Raw genomic sequence first — 20,809 nt, 5'->3', positions numbered from 1 at the left:
CAGTTTTACATTGTCGAAAATGGTGAACTTCAGTTGGTTGAATTTTTAATAGAGGAGTATCTACTTATAGTGCTCGGAATTTGGAAATTGTACTGAATATAGGTTTGCTTTTGTTTCAAATATTAACAATACGCTGTTTGGGTATGCGATTTGGCAATACTCGTATTGTTTCAACTTTAATTCGGCTAGCATAGGAAAATATGATCTAATATTATATTAATACAAGTACATTATTCAAGAAATTAGGCTTTCAATTTTACTAGCCATATAGATAAGGTTTACATGAAAATCATTTTATGGTAGCATAAAAATCCACGGAGTGAACAAGTAATAAATGTATGACTGAAATATGCTACTACGAGTATGGAATAAACACGTAACTTAAGTTTAGCCAGAGACTAGTTATTAATGAAATCTGTCGATCTGCGATCCTATTTTGATACGGCCTCGAATATTACTCATGCTGTTTGGTGCATGTGAAATAAAAAATAAATAAAATAAAAATGCTTTACTCCAAACCTGAGACGGTCCATAGTTATTTAAATTAGTATCACGAAACTCTTAAAGAAAATCAGTTAAAAATATTGTGTGTGAAATGCATGTCAACAACCAAGACGATTGAGCGTAGATTCAGTCAAAATTCAGATTTTCCAGCATGCTATACATTTTCCAAGACGGCGATGGTTCCTCGTGATCCCCAAACATCACATGAAAGAGGGACTTTTGATTAACATAATTATATGTTTTTACCTTAATTTCAGGAGAAGAGTTCTGTTCTAGACATTTCGAGCTTTTTCCTAGATCGATTGTACTATTTATTCAGTACCAGTCTGTTCGGTTAACTTATCTCTACGTACATTTCATTCATACACGATATGTTGTCGTGGCAAGAGACTATTACGTACTCGAAGCAAAAAAATGTAACACTTATAACCTGCGCAAAAATCCTGCAGCTACGTGCCAAAAACAATTTGGAATTAATGTAGCCTATGTTTAACGTAGATACAAAATTATAAACCACACATCATTTTCCATTCATTTATGTCCGATCCAGGGTTCGAACCCGCAAACTCCGCATTGCAAGTCGTATTCTCATTGCTCTATTGGCTTCCAGTTCTCAGTAACAACTATTAATAAACACACAAATAAATTTAACACTTTAAACATTCGCGTTTTGTACACATAATATTTAATTACACACGAGTCTACCATGATATAATTTTCATTGTTTTTACCTTAAATTCCGACGTTTCAGTTGAGTTGTACCAGCTCTGCTGTGGTCACGGAAAGTCTTTCCAGAATTTAAGGTAAAAACAATGAAATTATATCGCGGTAGACCCGTTTGTGTAATTAAATATGTACACAAATAAATGCCCTTACCGGGATTCGAACAGAGGACCTACTCGTGGAGTATTTACCGACTAGGCTAGGATGTTGTTAAAAAATCCACGCCACTAATCCACTCTTTTTCAATGCGCTTAATAAATGCATAAACTGCATTTATCGGGGCGAGGCATGCACTTGGTGGCAATTGAAGAAAACTTAATTACTACTAATTGTTAACGGCACGGCATCGTTCGAGTATTTTGCGGCGACTGGCTTTTAATCGAGCATTATCCTACTTTTGTTACGGTAAATTTACTTTTTTTTTTGCTTTTTTAACGTTTATTAAGCTTGGAAGCTTTTTGTATCTTCTTTACAGTAGTTTTCTTTTATACTTAAGTAGTCTAGAGATATGTTATGTGAAGGTTAAATGTAATTTTAAGTACGAAACGAAAGTTAATGCTGCTAGTTAATTATTTTACACCAATCACGAAATCAGTTTCACAAACATAGACGTACAATTGGAGGCATTATTTTAAATAAGCAAAAAATTATTCAAAGATGAAATCGTCATCATTTACTGTGACATCAAACATCAAACATTTATTCAGCAAATAAGCCACAGGGATACTTTTACATGTAAAATTTTTACAAGCAATAAAAATAACCAAAAATTACAAAACGTCACATGACACGTGCTTTTCGATCACATTGAGTATTACAGGCATTACAGCTCCATCGATAATATTTAAGTCCACAATAACAATTTGTTTTTACGTTTCATACATTTGCTATATCACGTAACATATTATCACGTAACAGCCATTGAAAAACTCAATTATTAACGTATTCTCAACCAATTCCAATTTCAAACTGGCTTTCAAAGTTACTAGTAGGGCAGTATTATAAGCTTTGTGAAAACACAGTGTCAAGTATTTCCCTAAGTCCAACGGCTTTTGTCTAAGAACGACAAACAAGAAATTATGCCGTCGATAGAGTGGGCATAGAGAGCCCTTGCCCGCTGATTCGATTTGCTCTGGCCTATTACAGAGAGGGCAGCATGTTCAGTCTTATACAATTGTATACTAGTAGGTATGTTACTGTTTTTAAAGAAAACGCGTTCTTAGTTAAAACTATGTTCCCGTATCGCCTCAGTGAAAACGCGTTTTCACTAGTTAAAACTACTTTTCGCAAAGTGACTCGATGAAAAATAGTTGTAAATGGGACAAATTTAATAGGTTTTACTAAAAGTTCATAAAGTTTCATTAAGCACTAGTTTTTACTATTACGATGGACGTAACACAAAGAAGTTTTTTTTCTAACGTGACCTCAACCTGAAGGTTTCTCATAAGGAATTGTATTGTATTTCCCTCTTGGTATATTTTATACAGTCTACTAAATGTATTAGTGTTCTATTTGTTTCTTTGAGCAAAAACAGAATACCACGTGTATTAATAACATGATAGTAAGTTACCGTCCCACGTTCTATTATAACATGATCTAATTTCGCTTTTACGCTTCAACGCCTACATGAACCCCGCTTTCGATGAAGATATTCGTATGGGCGTATTCAGAAAACATTATGATGACAATTTGATTCGATTATCAATGCGTTCCATACGCACACTTTTAAAGTACTGCATGCCACCAAAAAAAAAATTATTTCAAAGCATTACAATATTGTAATAAAAAATATTTTAATAGATAAATAACACCTGGAAGAAAAGCAGATTCTATGTTTGTAGTTCTTGTGAAATTTGCTACAAATTTCAAGCCAAAATCCACCTTTTGCGCACCTCCTCTGAAACCATTTATTTCAACTAACTAGGTAACTACAGACCAATAAATAAACTACTTCATATTTTAAGACTGATCGTATTTTAACGATTTGATCTTGTTTTCATCTCATTTTCATACGACCTTGGTGGGTCATAAATCGTCAGGCTTCTCACGGGCAATAGGCGCGAGAGCAAAGCCCTATGACAAATGACTCCTGACATGAATTTCGTCAGCACCAATCAGCTTTAGCCGCTAACGCTGACAAGCTTTCATGCCCAAGGTCTTATCAAAATAGGATTTTTTAATATATTAAATTTTAGCTGCAAAATAAGCCTCTGGTTTGTTTTTAGACGGACGCCCACGGAGGAGATGGGATGCCATGTTCCCTTGTATGTTATTCTTTTGTTAAGTATTTCACTTAGTTTAAATATAGCTCAGAGTAATTATAATAACCTTTGTGCCATTCTAATTTTGACGAAGCTTATTCATATAATTTTATTTAATTGACTGAACGCTAGCGAAGCGTCCGTGTTCTATGTCCGCCGGTCTAATGTTCTTCTCTAATTTAATATATTAAGAACGGGTCACTCACGTATTTTAAGTCGAAAAACGCTCGACATGTTTCATTCCGTACCGAGTATCATCAGGAGCTTGCGTTGGCGGTGACGGACCGCCGCCGGTGGCCGGCGGTGGTGGCGGCGGTGGCGGCGGGCGGGCGCTAGTTTTTAATATGACTGTGTGTCATGGAAGTTTTGTTATTAAATTCTTCTCTAATTGTTGCATTTTTCAACCGAGATTTCGTGTAACTATGTGAGCGAGTTGTATAATTATATGTTTTTTTTTTGTCGTCAGTTTATAAATAATTAGGGGCTGTTTGAGCAGACACTGACCGTATTTATTTTTGACATTGCATTGGCAGTGCAGTGATTGACAATCAAACACACAAGTGCAGTGACATAAGAAAGAAACGTATTTATTTTATATAAGTTGGTCCCACTGCTGGACACAGGCCTCCTCTCATGCGCGAGAGGGCTTGGGCTATAGTCCTAACGCTGTTCTAATTCGTACTGGGGACTTCACATACACCTTTATATTTCTTCGCAGATGTATGCAGTTTCCTCACTGTGTATTCTCTCTCCACCCTGATCGAAGAGTCGGTGCTACCTGGCGCTCTCCAAAGGTCCACACAAGTGTTTTAGACCCACCCGTAACTAAGGGCTTGTCTACTTGAATATGCAATCACGCCACTAAAGACAGACTTTGATCGGAGGTTTCTTTGCTATGTAAACTCGGCCTAATTTCCATTCCGCTTCGAGTGACCCTTAACGTTTATAATACACATTAAATTTAATATCAAATCTTATGCCTAATTTAGGGCAAACATGATGTGAACGAGAAATTATTGGCTGACCTTCACATTGGGGCCTGTTTACACATTAATTTGTGTTTATTGCGAGTTAATACATTTTCTACTTGCGTCTAGTGGCAAATGTATAAACTATTCTGACATTTTGTGTAGACATATTTTTTATTAGCCAGTTATAATTAAAGATATGTAAGGTCAAATTAGAAAAGAGGTGGGCATTTTCATTTTAACTTGTAGGTACTTTAAAGCGCGACATAAGTCGTGTTTCAGTAACGCCCAACCGTCACATTCCTGACAAAGTGTATGTGGTTTGACATTAACACATTCAACCCCAAGAACCCGACTGTCGGGTACACTGTTCGTAGCGACTACGCGCTACATACGACGAAACCGTGGCTACGCGCTACGAGCGTAACCCGTAGCACTTAGTGGTATTGAATGTGTTAACCGTCAGTTTTGTCACGATTGTTAACCGGCAGTTAATGGTACCTACACAGTTAATTGAAAATATCCTATTAAACATAGCTATACGTGACTCAAATCATTTTAAGGGTCCCACTGATTACCAGTCCGCCGGACGATATCGGCCTGTCAGTTAAACGCATAAGGTGACAGTTCCGAACAACTGGCAGGCTGATATCGTCCGGCGAACTGGTAATCCGTGGGCCCTATTAAATGAACTTCAGGTTGTTATTAGTTTTTATAGAATCTCTCAAAACAATTTGTTGTCTAATTATTATTAAAACAAATCGTATGAAATAATATTTCCAATAACATCATCAGCATAAGCTATTATGCAGCACCCTCATAAAACCAAACGCGAAACCGTCGTTAAAGTATAGGACTATCATTTAACTAAGGCGGTTAGTAAGAAGTTATTTGTAATCAGCTATGTACTATATTTAAATAAATTGCAATAATACAAATAATATTAAACTAATTTCAGTTCAAAAATCACCGCGTACCTACCTAACTTCTTTCCCAACCACCTGAGAATCCTGAGATAACGGGTATTACCTAGCTATAATTTCGAATCGAAATTCCCACCACATTTCAACCGCTCGACCGTCGTCACTAGATGTATTATTAGTCGTTCATTATTCTAAACAATCTGGACCTTAAGTGGGGGGCAATTATGATCGCAGATAATGTCCGCAGCGATTGGCGCTCGATAATTCAGGGATGGGTCGCCGTCACGGGCACTACTCCTTCTGAATTATACACGCCTGGTATCTCAATTATTCTGATTATGTTATTTACTGCAAAGCTTTGAGAATTCTAGATATACCTGTAAATAAATCAGTTTGATAATTAAAATCAATTTGATATTTTAGATTGACGGTTATCGGTATTAACTCATTTATTCTGTTCTGTTTTGAGTGTATATAGGTATTATTTTAATAAACTTGAGAAACATACCTACCTACTCGTAGGTACTGTGATTCTGTTATTTTTGGAAATCGTATTACTAGTTGTCCTCTGGATTACCCGAAGATATGCAAACTAGTAAGTGTTATGAATACATGTAGATTAGTGATCCCCGCCTCCGCATATACCCCAGCCTCATCCTAATCGCAAGTTATTCTACCTAAACTTGAAATAACACGATCGATGATGCCCCCAGCCTGGCGATGTTATTCCTGTGCTGTAGACTATGGAAATTTATCAAAATATCAAACTTCGGTATTAGAGAACGTTGAAGCGAGCTCTAATGAAAATAACAGACGGGATATTTGCGATTGAGGAATATTTTAGCGACGGAAATGTTTAATTTGTTGCTGTGATTGGCCAGTCTAGTCGACAAGTTAGATTGTTGAAGAGGTCGCTAAATGACGTCATTGGACATGAACCTATTTCATGTCTATGTCAAAATGTTAGTTGCAGTTAAAACTATTGGTTATTTCTGTTGGTGTTGATTCCTATGTAAGTACTTATCGAGATTTAACTTACTTTTATCTGCTTTGATAACATATACGAATTTTTGGTTATATTTCTGGAAATGTTACTGCTCAGGAATCTCAGGATAAGGGAACTTCTTTGTTTTAAATCACTAGCTAAACATTGAATTAAAATACAAATAGGAACAAAGTTCTTGAGCTTCAAAATAGTAAATTGCATTTCGTTATTCTTGCCAGTGGCTATTAACTACGTAATTGCTTTGTTAGTTGTTAGAAAAGTTTTATCAAAAGGACTAGTCTGCAACGAGAAAAGCCAAATGTTTAGAACTAACTAAATTCCGGTTGTATCTTAGCGTACCTAGGACAACATTTGCATTTTATTTACCTAAGGAAGTTTCTCGACGGCATTCCAGATACATATCTGGAATAAAAATAAGGAATAGGGACGAATAAAGTGGCAGCAAGCACTCCCGACGGCACGGCAACACATTGCGCAACACAGAAATAAAATAAAAATATCAAGACATAACAAAGATAAACAAGATCTCTGACGTAATATGAACAACCGCATCTTGCCATCTTTATAAACATGGAAATGAGGTTCAAACTTCACATTACGGTACTATCAGATTGCCTGAACGTACCAGCGTGTATTTTATGCGTATTCTCCTAAATAAACAGAGGAAAAGGTTTGCGATCCGCGCCTCGGCCGAGGGTTGCCCACGCTTTTTGTGCCATAATGCGTGTTTATCTCGTTACGTTTTGTCGTGATTCCAGAGATAAGGCAGAAAGGTTGCCGATGCCTGAGATGATTTTTAACATACAGCAGGGTTGGGTATTGGTGTGCTCCACTTGGGACTTGGGAGCCTCTGAATTGAAATTGTTCTAACATTTTTAGGGCTTCCTTTTACGTGATGTCGTTATGAGGGTGTCGTTCTCCTTGTGCGCTCTTCGGGTTTATTACTCGTAATTCATTTTACGCTTTAGGTATCAGGTTTAATTAGTGCCATAAATATCAGGTTTATATTGTTATTTTTAGCTACTTATCTCACTTAGAAAACACATAATAACATACGATAGATATAGGTTAGTTCCATTATACTACTTCTAAAAAAATTACCCTGAAAAAAATTTAGTGTTTTTGCATTAGGAAATTATTGCTACTAAAATAAATAAAAATCACTGGGATAGAAATAGGTGATAAAGTTAGCAAGTTTTATGAATACTTCTAATCCCGATAGTTGATATTAATTTGGTTTATTTATAAGAATTAAGTAGCTATAATAAATGTATTATTGAACTAGTTCAAAATATAATTGTTATTGAGAACTTTACACAACAAATTTTAAATCCTCATCAACATGATCTCAATTTTTTTTTTCCTTTCTTGTAGTTCATCTAGATGCTTTACGATAGCATTTATGTCGATTTTATATGCAGTACCCAGTGGTTTCTTCCAACAACATCGCAGCCTACTCAAACACATGCGAGCATTAAAAAAAACGAGCCCACAAACCGAACCGATATACTCAGTTTTCCTCAGTGAATAAATTTGTTTAGATGTTCGGTAAAAAGCGGGATAAGTATGTGCGATTTGCATGCCGGCGCGTGCGAGCGATGCCCACCTAACTGCCGTGATTGATAGAGGCATTATACCGGGCTTTGTCGTTTTTATACGGAGACGAGGCTTTAAAAATAATAATCGGAGGGACGAATGGCGGGAGCAGTGTGGAGGAAATTGGTAAAAATTACCTGCATTAAAGTTGATGCGTGTTCGGTCTTTGAGATTTTAGCAGGAGACAGATAAGGTGCTTGAGAAGTGAATACAGGTAAATAAATAGTTATTTAAAGTAAAAAGTTATTAAAATTCATAATAAATAGTCTCTTAAATAAGACCGCCTGTTGTTACCTCTATTGTCTTTGTTTATGTTACTGTACATTTATTGTAAACTACGAGTATGTGCGGTGTGCAATAAAGAGTATTGAATAGTGTATACCTCAATATACAAAATATAAATAGCTACACAAGTGGAGGCAAACAACAGGAGGTCTTATCGGTAAAAAGCGATCTTTTTCAGACAACCTTTAGATGGTGCAATTACTCGCAATGCTCACGGCAGTTTTCCTAGTTAACAACCCGTTACCTATAGAAAATTGCCCTTCGTATATGTTTTTAAATATCAATCTGATATTATTATATAAAAAGTTGAACCCATGACTTTGGCTGAACATAATTAATTCTGATTTTGTAATAAACAAGTGACATATATGAATTTCTATAAATGGAGATCATAGTTACCCTGCATATGCTTAGATGCTCAAATCAATCTTAACTTTACAAATGAACGGCGTACAGTCACCTGCAATAATTTGTTACTCTTCGAAGTCCGCAAAAATATGTGACAGGCTCTTATCGCTCGGCTCTACAAATAAGATCGTGTCAGATATTTTTGCGGCCTTTGAAGAGTAAAATATTATTGCAGGTCACTGTACCATGACATGTGACGGGTCGTATCAAAATGCGATGAAAACTTCATTTATTTTAAACAGAATAGGGAATATTACACGAAACTCTGCCTAGGGGGCGCCACTACCACAATCCATTACAATAGGGGAGTCGACCGCGAGACAAGAATATCGAAATTTCGTTATCTAACCTCTCTGTCACTCTTGCATATTCGGGCGATAAAGAGGTAGCAGATAACTAAATTTCGATTTTCGCCTTTCCCGGTAGGCTCTTGTTAACAAACCGCCTTGATGCAACAATGTCATATTTTATTGTCTGTGAAATCTTGTCAAAAACAGTTTAAGGCACTCTGTGGTTTATTAAAGGCGGTAGTGCTGCGCTCTGGCGGTAGAAAATTGCAGTAATAGGGGAGACCGAGGTGAGTTGTGACAGAGGAGAGTTGTGACATTGTCGATTTTTTGGAATCTAATAACTGTTAGCGAGCTCGCAATAGTGTGCGTTTGTTAGCTCGTAACTTGAACTAACAAACCCGCGTTATTGCGACCTAGTTTTTAGTTATTAGATTCCAAAAGATCAACTATGTCACAACTCTCCTCTGTCAAAACTCATCTCGGTCTCCCCTACCCCCGATTGGGCTCTACAGCTCTCAAAAAACATTTTGTGGTCTGTAAAGAGTTACTCTTAATATATTTAATATTTTTATAGTGACCATAAAAACAGACATTGTTTAATAGAAGCTATTAAGGCCATGACACACGGCCACGGCCAGTAGCGCCAATGATGATGTATGGCGACACGTGCTTGGCCGGCGGCCAGAGACGATTGTACTTTACACGGATATGGGTCTTTAGAACACTTTGCTCAACTAATGCCTTAATGAGTCTTTTAAAAAAATTGCGAAGTCTATTCACAGAGTCAATAAATATTGTATTATAAATTAAGTCAAAAAATAGTATTTAGCCGATAAAGATAAACAATAACAACACACCGACACAACACCGCCACAACAACAACGCCGTCCTCGAAACGTCGGAGGTAATTCTTAGAATTTAAATACGTGATAAGTTCTGTTGTACAATTTAATAATGTGTAACAATCGTGAAAGTTTAATTAAGTCAGTAATAAAGATGAAGTTAAGATATTAATGATATATTTTTATGAAAATTTATTTTATACAATGCTTTAGCTTAAACATTTACAAACAACTCGCCAATCTGGCTATTTAATTGTGGTCTAGCCCAACAATAAATCCAAAGTATAAATGGATAAATCCATCCCAAAACTTTTCAAAGCTAAAATTAATTCTTCCGAAGGCAAAAAGTTATCTGATCGTTGTTTTCCAACAAAATATTTTTAATTACTCCAATACCCGAAACTTTCTTTAAAACACGCATTACCAATAAGCGATCCCGGAACGTGGAAAGTAAAATCGTCGAGAAAGTTCAACTTTTCTGGCGAGCTGATGCAAATCGGTGGTCGGCACAAGGTGAATAAGTCGCGTTTTCCGTCCTAGAGCGTTCTTACTTTATCTTACCTTGTCCCGTCCGGATATTATGGTCGTATTTGTCTACGTGACAGCGTGATATCATTATCACTGACATTAGACGCTGTCATCAGTGTCTGTTTCTTTTAACTAAAAAAAAAAAGAAATTGTGTGGATCCATTCAAAATACGTCTGCTGGTTTAGATGAGTTTTTAAGGGCAGTATCACCCTTTACAAAAATTTGCCTGCCGACAACGCTATATAAATTACCAAGTGTATATGAGTAATTCTCAAAAAAGTGGCATCTCCTGTCATCAACTTTTTGAATTGAATGTATGCTTATTTGCTCTTTATCATAATATATGAAACAAAATATTTATAGATAAACAAAAACAATATTTATCGAGGCAAAGTAATTATTTTTATTTTTATTTAATACTTATATTAAAAAAATAAAGAGTTCCACTTTTCACTGTAACCTGTCTTGCATCGCTCTTCCAGTTTTAGTTCCTTAGATTTTATATGTACCAATTGATATTAATAAAATATCATGCTATATAATAACATATACAATATCTTTTAAAATGTACGTTGCGCGGGTCTTATATATATATTTGTACAACAATATGCACGCACGAAGTTTGTCCAAGGATATTTTATAGATATATATATCTGCATTCAATATGTGGTCAAATAGTGTATGATTAGACCGTTTATCAGTATTCACTACGACGTAATGCATTTTTCCTCTGTTTATTGCGAGCCATCACCATCACCACCTGAAGTTTCTAGATGGTGATGTGCTAATGCCTCCGTCCTTTTATAACGGAACAAAATTACCATTTATTTCAAATCACGCAAAAAACTTCTCTGTCCATGGAGCCTTAATTAAACTGTTTGAAGGACTCGCCTTAAAGCCCGCCGTATTCTTTGAGGCCCTATTTTATTCTTTAGAGTTGGCCATTCATAACTTGTTTAATTTCGCCACGGATTATTCCAGGTTCTCGGGAAACTTTAGCGCTTTAAGTGTGGGCACAATGCGCCGCTTTTCAATTTTTTTAAGCTTTTTTCGGGGTTCCGTACCTAAAGGGTAAAAAGCGGGGCCCTATTACTAAGACTCCGCTGTCGTTAAAACGGCCGTTTTAGTTTTGAGTTCATAGATCGACGAATCCAGCAACATAAAAACTAGTTTGATATATTCAAAAGGTACTTAATACATAATACAGTCCGTAGCGGCCCCCTTTTTTAAATACTTGTCGTTAAATTTAAATAATCACGATTACTTAGCAGTGGCGCTAGTGTGCACGTTGATGGGCTCTTAAGATGAAACATTAAGGTACAGATATATAATACTATTTACAACAAGTTCTTAAGAATGCTAAGTATTCGCCGTCTGTACCTAAAGACGAAAGATAATCTAAAGCTGTCTACAGACTCAGTTCGGTAATTAACATGGCGGCTCGCACGTCTACCTCTCTGGCAATACGAGTATGCAAGCTTAGAGCATGCCTTGAAAATGTTTAGCTGAGATTTTTAGATACCTACCAGACTTCTTAAACTTTATAAAAGCACTTTCTTTAAAGTTCTCTTACAAAAAGATTATCTGTTCGTTCATATTACCCGTCCAAAGTTATTTTGTTGGTAAAAAAAAGATTTTAAAAATTGTTAAGGTTTTGATATTGTTATGATACGACCTTGATGCGACTTGAATAAATGCGAGTGCTTGTATTAGAAGTTAAGTAAGTATAACCAAAAAGAATAGATAGTATAGAGGGGTCCTGTCATTGTAAATTTTGTAGTCACAGTAAATTTACTGCCATCTATCGACACACGACTAAAACTCAAAATGAAAACGTATAAAGTTATCGAAAAATGTATATATATGGATAAATGATTTTATTATTTTTATATCATTTTGATCCATGTTCATTCAACTAATATCTATGTGTTAAAATTGTTAAATATGAAACGGTTTCGTCACGCCATCTAGCCGAGGATAGGCTAAAGGTGTGTGCGCCATCTATTCGAGAATGACTTTTGCTTGAATTCCGAGGCACGTTTTTTCCTTAGACTTTATTCGTCTTATACGAAGTTACATATGTCTTTGCTACAGACTCTGTTCGGTAATTAACATGGCGGCTCGCACGTCTACCTCTCTGGCAATACGAGTATGCAAGCTTAGAGCATGCCTTGAAAATGTTTAGCTGAGATTTTTAGATACCTACCAGACTTCTTAAACTTTATAAAAGCACTTTCTTTAAAGTTCTCTTACAAAAAGATTATCTGTTCGTTCATATTACCCGTCCAAAGTTATTTTGTTGGTAAAAAAATGATTTTAAAAATTGTTAAGGTTTTGATATTGTTATGATACGACCTTGATGCGACTTGGATAAATGCGACTGCTTGTATTAGAAGTTAAGTATAACACAATACAAATGAACTATATGCAGCCAAGCCTTACCAGTCTGATGATAATAACTTTTTACAATACATATGGTGCTACTTTACCGCACTAGTGCGATAATTAGCACATTACGTTACTAATGTTACTATATCGAAAATTTATAGGGCTATGATTATGTAAGCACTGTAAAACGTTGTACGATACATGTGCGAATAGGTAATTCGCAACTCGTGTCGATTTAAAACACCTTTCGAATTCCCTATTTTTCGCACTTGTATCGTAATGTACCCGTACAATATCAACTGCTTCAGTTAAACGGTAGACCTATAACTTTTCCACTGACAAACTCTATAAGTTCTAAAACTCCCGCTCTTAAATTCCATATTTATTGTTTTATTTCCTTTTAAGTGCTATACACAAATGATACCGACAAATAAATCACGTTACTAACGCATCGCGTCGCGGCCTCAACGCGTAATTCGTAATCGCTCGCGTTATTAAACGCCAACCTGAATTTATGCCAGAGGGCGCCACTTGACTCGCGTTAAAAATCGCCTACGCCCTGCCACTTACCTGCTATCCACTAAAAAGACGTAACCACCATTAATTTAGCTATAACATATGACATTTCTTACGCGCAGGACGATATTGTAGAAATCTACGTATAAAAGGATGAACAGGCCCACGTTTTAAATAACGTGGTTGCAATTAAAAGGCTCGGGAGATTTTATGGCCACGATGGAAGGGTAGATGTTATTTTGTTTTTTGTCTTGACCTTGCGATTCGCAATGCAGATAATATAAGATGGTCAAGCAAATCTTGTCAGTAGAAAATGGCGCGAAATTCAAATTTTCTATGGGACGATATCCTTTCGCGCCTACATTTTTCAAATTTGCCGCCTTTTTCTACTGACAAGATCTGCTTGACCCAGTTATAAGTACTCTTCATTCGAATTTTCATCCTCCTTGAGTTATAATTTTGGAATATATTGTCAATTTGATAGTGTCTGCAGACAGAGACCGTTTTAAGCAAGTGGTCAAAAATTGTATGCTCACTAAAATATCGTCTCTGAGGTCACATACCTATTACCACAGAATATAAAATACTGCCGTCCTAGTCTAAAAGGCAGTTTTTCGACAAAAGCTAGTTTCGAGATAATCGCAAAAAAACAACCCAAACATCTTTCTTGAATTTCTACGAAACGGAAAAACTTTTTCTATCTTTTCTTTTTGTATGTGGTAGGTATATATATGTACTTATTTTAGGTATTTATAGTATGTTTCTAAACAGCTCAGTTTTTTTTAATTTTATAAAAAACGCTTTAGATTAGTATTAAGCTTAAAAATGTGTAGGTCGTACTAGTCAAGAAGGCGGTAAACATGCGTTATGCGGCGTTCTAACTTAGTTACGAAGTAGAAACTAGGTAAAAACGCCGTATATGTCACATGCTGCCTTTTTGCTTAGTAACAATGAATAATTCCCACTTGAAATCCTAAGTTAAAAGACCTTATAGCAGCTATTCGGCCTTTTTGGTTAGTATACTAGGAAAAATTAAGATTTTGTCCAGATTTTCGACTAGCGTGCTAGTGTAAAAAAACGTATACCACCAAAAACACCGAATATACGGTTTTATAGATTAGTATTTATGGAAGAAATAGGAATAAAAAATAGACAGGTACATACTTTAAATGTTTATTTATATACGAAAAAAAAAACGCCATACTACTAGGCTATTATTAAAAAAACGAGATCCAGCGATTACTTTTTGGATTATAATCTTAATTACCATACAAAATTATCACATAAATTCGGTTATTCCTACTAGTTACCATCAAGTTGTTACCAGTGGTAACTAATGGGATTTGTTTCCCAGTAGTTACCACTGGTAAAAGGTGGGATTTTTACACAATACAATTTTGTTAAGGTTCAATAAAGCCTCTATTTTTATAGTATTCTACTTATACTGTTTTTATTACTATTTAACTATAACAACTTGATGGTAACTAGTGGGAATAACCCGATTTATATGTTAATTTTGTATGGTAATTAAGATTATAATCCAAAAAGTAATCGCTGGACCTCGTTTTTTTAATAAAAGCTTAGCAGTAAGTATAGTGTTTTTTGTTCATAAAATAAAATACATTTAAATTGTACTGTAAAAAAATGTTGGTGGTAACTACTAGGCAAAAAATCCCACCATTTACCAGTGGTAACTACTGGAAAAAAACTTCCCAGTAATTACCACAAAACTGAGTTGGTGGTAGCTACTGGGAAGAAAGGTGGGAAATAAATTCCCAGTAGTTACCACTGGTAACAACTTGGTAGTAGATACCTAACTGGTGGGAATAACCCCATAATATGTACAAATTTTTAATGTGTACAGTCTTTCTGATTTTATTTGTATCATAGGCTAGATTTACTCGACTCTACTAATGACATTACATGTACTTCTAATGAGCATGAGCAACGAAACTTAAAAGAGTCCGCAATAAGCTCAGCCGAATTATTACTTCCCATAAAAACGGAGATTCGTACTCATTTTAAAACAACGTGTTGGATTGTAATAAATTGCACATACAATAACATAAGGTATATCTATACCAGTACCTAATTAGTTTATATTCCAACAAAACTAATGAAATAGAGGAAAAATAAGTTTTGTATGAAAAACTTATATTCGCTGTATTTTTTTTATTATGGTATCTGAAGCTACACATTAATTACAGGCATAGATATACCTTATCCTTTAGTGAGTACAAAGTTTTAGAGCAATCTACCTAATCGTTTTAAAATGAGAGCGTAACTACGTTTGTATGGAGATCCCAGCTTGCTGCTGACTTAAATCTTAGCAACCATCTATCCTTGTAGGTGACCAGTTTTCGCATACACGTAACTCACAATAATCCATAATGTTTTACCGAATTCGTGGCATCTCTAATAGTTATTTTAGTTTGTTATCAATAGGCATCGAATCATCGAGAGTTTCATCGCACGGTAAGACGTTAGCGAGTTGTGTAGTCTACATTAGCAATAAAATTAAACTCGTATTAATCCCTGCACATACTCTGTCATTTATTTAATTCTAAAACGCATTTTAGCGGTTGTACCTAATTAAAAATCAGATTCAAATTTTAATAAAATTATTTTTCTATTAGATTACAAACTCATAGCTTTTACTATTTTAACATACAACTATTTTACCTAATACACAAACATACCAACTTATTTTAAGATACATATTGTTTTTTTATAAAACCCACTTAGGTATTTAATGGCCTAATATATATATAACTCTGTTGGTTTTTGGATGGACCCAGGTTCCATACAAAGATGCCCATGGTCCTTTGTCCTGGTTATCTAAATACTTAGGCGGAAAATGTTATTCTGTCCATAAGAATTCTCATTAAATTTCCCTTTAAAACATTTTTCAATAAGATTTAAACTCTTCGTAATGTCAAATACCTACTTGGCTTATAGGGAATTAAACCCGATACAATTAGCTCTAATATAAATTTGATTTTATTTAAATAAAAGCAGTCAAACCGTCGAATGAAAAAATAAAACTTAAACAACGTTTGCTGTAGAAAAGTACGTATGAACAATTTCATCATCACAAACTACGCTGGAAAGACGTATTTGCTGTCGAGCGTAAGTATTTGCGAGGCAATTTTAAAGTATATACCTTGATAAAAATGATAATACTCGAAGGTACTGATTGTAAACACTACATATTATTGATAACATATGATGGTAATGCAATAATAAAGTATTTTTCTTACTCTGGCGTTCGGTCAATATTTCGCGCGCAAAATGCCACCTACGCTCGCATACCGGCAGCCACAAGCCTGCGCTTGCGGCTGACGGCTTTTACTTAGCATAAGGGTGTCTTTCGGCGCGCGGGGAGCATGACGAAGGTTGGAGCATATACTGCGTTATAGACTAGTTAGACGCACTTTCAACCATTATAAAAGTTTGTTTGCGTTTAATACGACGTCCATACAAAATAAGAAGAACGTATAACATTTATACGTTTCTAAAGACTATTATGGTGACGTAAAAAAGTTAAGTGATACTAGGCTTAAATGACGTATGAGACATTTAAACAAAAAAAAATACTATACGATTTTTTAGACTAGTATCAGATCTAAAATTTTGCTAAAGATCCTAATCTTAAAGCGCGTATAGCGTCTTTTACGTATTTATAGCCTAGTTTTTGGTTTATACGTTATTTTAGGCTAGACATGGTGGATAAGATTTTACGCAAACCAGAGCGTAAAAAAACGTATAGCTGCATATACGTTGTTTTAGCCTGGCTTTGTCAAATAGTCGCTTTTTAGACTAGGAACGCTTAGAAAATTAGTGCAAATACGGTCTTTTTACGATATTTTTCTCGAAAACTAAGCCACTTATCGGAAAACGGGCCAAAGTGGTCGATGCATCTCGATCTCTACATTACGAATATCACAAAAAGTCAATTTTGACAAAATGTCGAAAAACTGCCTTTTAGCTTAGGAGGGCAGAATAGTACTAGGGTACAGAAGACTCACTCTCTAACAAAACGCGTCTGTTACGATCAGGACAGATATGGCCGCTAGGTAGCGACAGCGCCACGCGCGGCTTATGGCTAGCCTCCAAAATTGGTGTGGAACGGATGTACTTTTAGCTACCTGTAGCAAAGCGACGAAATCGCGGAGTGAGCCACGCCTGTCCATACTAATTTTATAAAGGCGAAAGTGTGTCTGTCTGTCTATTACCTCTTCACGCTTAAGCCACTGAACCGATTTAGTTGAAATTTGGTATAGAGATAGTTTAAGTCCCGGGAAGGACATAGGATAGTTTTTATGTCGGAAATCATCCCTGAAGAGAGTGCAAAAGGGGGTGAAATGGATGAATTGCCTAATAATTGAAGTAAGCAATGCGCGAATTGAATGACTGTTATTAGCATTATCCAGGCGCTATACCTACTTTAGCTGCTGTCACTAATTCCACGCAGACGATCGCGGGCAAAAGCCTATATCAGAATTAAATATATTTAGATTTTAAAATTGATTAACTGAAGATTGACAAGTTTTGTTCGTCGAGTATGATTAGCCTACAGTTTTAATGGAAGCCATTAAATCGTAGTCCGTTTCCATGTTCGTAGCCACTCGGGAACCAACTGGGTCAAACTCGATACAAGTTTGGCTGACAAGTGATTTAGTAAACACGTGCTGCTGGTTTGTTTCGATAGGCACTTTACGGGTGACTTTTTTAGAAATGTTTTATTTTAGTTTTTTAGACACAACCATAATCACTTAAAGATAATTGAAATGTGCAAAAGGGAATCCTTCACATGAACGTTTGACATATCTTGAGTACGAAAGAGGCAAGAAATGAAATAAAATAAAAAACTCACATAAATATATACGTACATCCAAATATGAACAACACTGAAACACTCTACATTCTTTTGTTTGGGCAGTCGTGCAGAAAGGGGGCACTTTTGGTTTCATAGAGGCCGCTAACGGCCGCTTGTATATACCAAAAAATAAGTAGAAAAAAATAAGTATCTAGAAGACATGGTTATTAATGGTGATTAGATATCTTGAAATATACTGTTACAAAAGCAAATAATTTATACAGTCACATGTCATTTCTGAATTCGATACATTCCAATGACATTTGACATCATACCGATTTTGGTCGCACTTCTGATATTTGACAGGCAATTTTTTACATTGTAGATAATAATAAGTAAGTCGAAAAAAACGAAATATCTATCTATGCAAGATAGCTCATTCAAATCGAAGGGTCAACTGGTGGAATTGAAGCGTCATACCGGCAAAGAGAGATATTGTGACATACATCTGTATAATATAAAACGTATAACATCATATTTCACAAGTCTCTGAATATGTCTCAGTGTGAAAAAACAATACAATTTTCTTTCCAACGCACGGTCGAATGAGTTTGGGTCCCTCTTGGCAGTAATGTGTTTGGACAGGCGTTGCTAACTTTATATTACGTAGCTGTTCAAATCGGGAGGGTCTGGAGGCGATAATGTTATGTCTACTTTATGTGTAGTTTGATACGGTTGACGTCTTGGACTCTCCTTTTTGTTAAGTTATGTACCTAATTGTGGGAAGAAATCTGAATATGAACAGGACATAATAATATGTATATTGTTGTTCATGTTTAAACATTTAATTTCCGCATAATTCGCTGGTTTTTAGGGTTCCGTACCGTAAAATCAGGTAAATTTAGTCCACAACTTACAACTATGGTCCAATTTCAAGTTCCAGTAAAATATGTATAAGTATTTTACAAATTGTGTTGAGTATGTAATATAGAGAGAACATTAGTGTATCAAGGCTGCTCGACTTCGCTGGCTCGGCCATGTGAAGAGGATGGGAGTGGATCGTGCGGCCAAAAGAGCTTATCTGGGGCGATCAACTGGGAGATGTCCGGTCGAAAGGCCTAGTATCGGTGGATCGACGAGGTCCAGAAAGACCTGTGTGGAATACAAGCGTCTGAATGGCGTCAGATGGCACAGGACAGGAACGAATGGCGAAATCTAGTGTCGGTGGCCAAGAGCCAGCGAAGTAAGTATTAGTGTATCTATCCAAAATAAATGTAACGAGTACAAATAAAGGCTCGTTAAGAATCAACGTTAACAACTGGAGCATAGTTGTACTTAAGACGAAACAGGAGCTGAGTTTTAAATATTTTAGGTAAATATACCCGTCTCGCTAACGGAAGCGGCACCTAAAAGTAGTTCGATAAGGACAAGGCGAAAAATCCTGCGTAAAAATCTCAAAAATCGAGGTTTCGTACTCCTCTGTTTCCTCCTCCAAAACTTAACCAATCGTAACCAAATTTGGAAATCTAAATGATTATGAAATTATCTGTGTCGGACCGTTTTTCTTTTTTGGCTAATTGATATCAGTTTTGAATGCCACGCCTCTCATTGCGGCATAGTCAATTAGGCCTTATTGGCCTACCATTTTGGCCATTTTTGAAGGGCTCTAGCGCCTTAAAAAACAAAAATATCAAAAAAAGCAAAACGGTCCGACACAGATATTGACAATATTAATCTGTGTTGAAAAAATCATTGCTCTAGCTTCAAAACCCACGGAGGAAAACGAGGAGTACGTTTGTATGGGGAAATGACCACTCCCGTTGGCTCTTAAGGAATACGAGCTGAAAAGGAAAAAAAGTTAACTCGCTGTCCCATTCTATCTTCATAGAATTGTCTTCGATCAGCGTGAGAATTGTTTTGCCATAATCCAGTAAAACCACCTGCGGAGCATTTTTGTGTCATAACTAATAATTGGGTGAAACTTTGACTAATTCTCGGTAATTGTGGTTGGTGAGACTACGAATAGGTAATAGCCGTGGAATTTGTCGGAATTCGTTTTCGGTTAATAATAAATAAGCGAGTGGAGCTCGGGCGTTGAACTATTTTTCATTGTGGAATATTTTGTTTATATTTATTTTATTAGATTCTATTTGGAACACAATACTATTATTCTGTGACGTTCTATTACGTTGTGAGAAACTTATTGTCATTATTTAATTTTTTTTTGTTTAACTGGATTTTGATTGTTAGGGTTACTTATTCTTTGCTGTTAACATTAATTGAAAAAATGTAATTTGAAAAAATATTCAGAATACAAATAATTTGTTTTTTAATTATTTATTTACACTTGAAAAATGTACAAATGGCGGACTTAATGCCAAAAGGCATTCTATACCAGTCAACCGTTGTAATAACACTAATAATATTGTAGTTTCTTTTAAAGAACAACTTATTTCGATTCTAATGATATAATATGTATTTTCGGAGACAACCTTTTTATATACTTTATGTTTTAAGTACATAATTGTGAGTGTTAGGCCCTATCTTCATACATCGCAGCGGGGTGCGCAGGGGGGGGGAGAGTGGACTGTAGAAATTCTCGTAGGCGGCAGAGGATGGAGCAATAAAACAACGCAGCTGGCTTCTTCAGATGCAGGAGGGTCGAGGTTGGAGAGGTTTCTTCTTTTCCTTTTAGTTGTTTCCTAGTCGGCTGCTGGCTCTGGACTGACGCTGAGCGGGGCGACGTACCGG

At 35.9% G+C, this 20,809-nt stretch overlaps 1 protein-coding gene across 1 annotated transcript in view; it reads right to left on the bottom strand.

Moving 5' to 3' along the window:
- Positions 1-20,809, bottom strand: part of LOC134790436 (nephrin) — a 639,608-nt gene that overhangs the window by 586,418 nt on the left and 32,381 nt on the right. The gene's annotated exons all lie outside the window — the stretch shown is intronic.

Source organism: Cydia splendana, chromosome 5, assembly GCF_910591565.1.
Source record: "Cydia splendana chromosome 5, ilCydSple1.2, whole genome shotgun sequence".
Classification (NCBI taxonomy): Eukaryota; Metazoa; Arthropoda; class Insecta; order Lepidoptera; family Tortricidae; genus Cydia; species Cydia splendana.
Note: the sequence above shows the minus strand (reverse complement) of the source record. Positions and strands in the feature narration are given on the sequence as shown.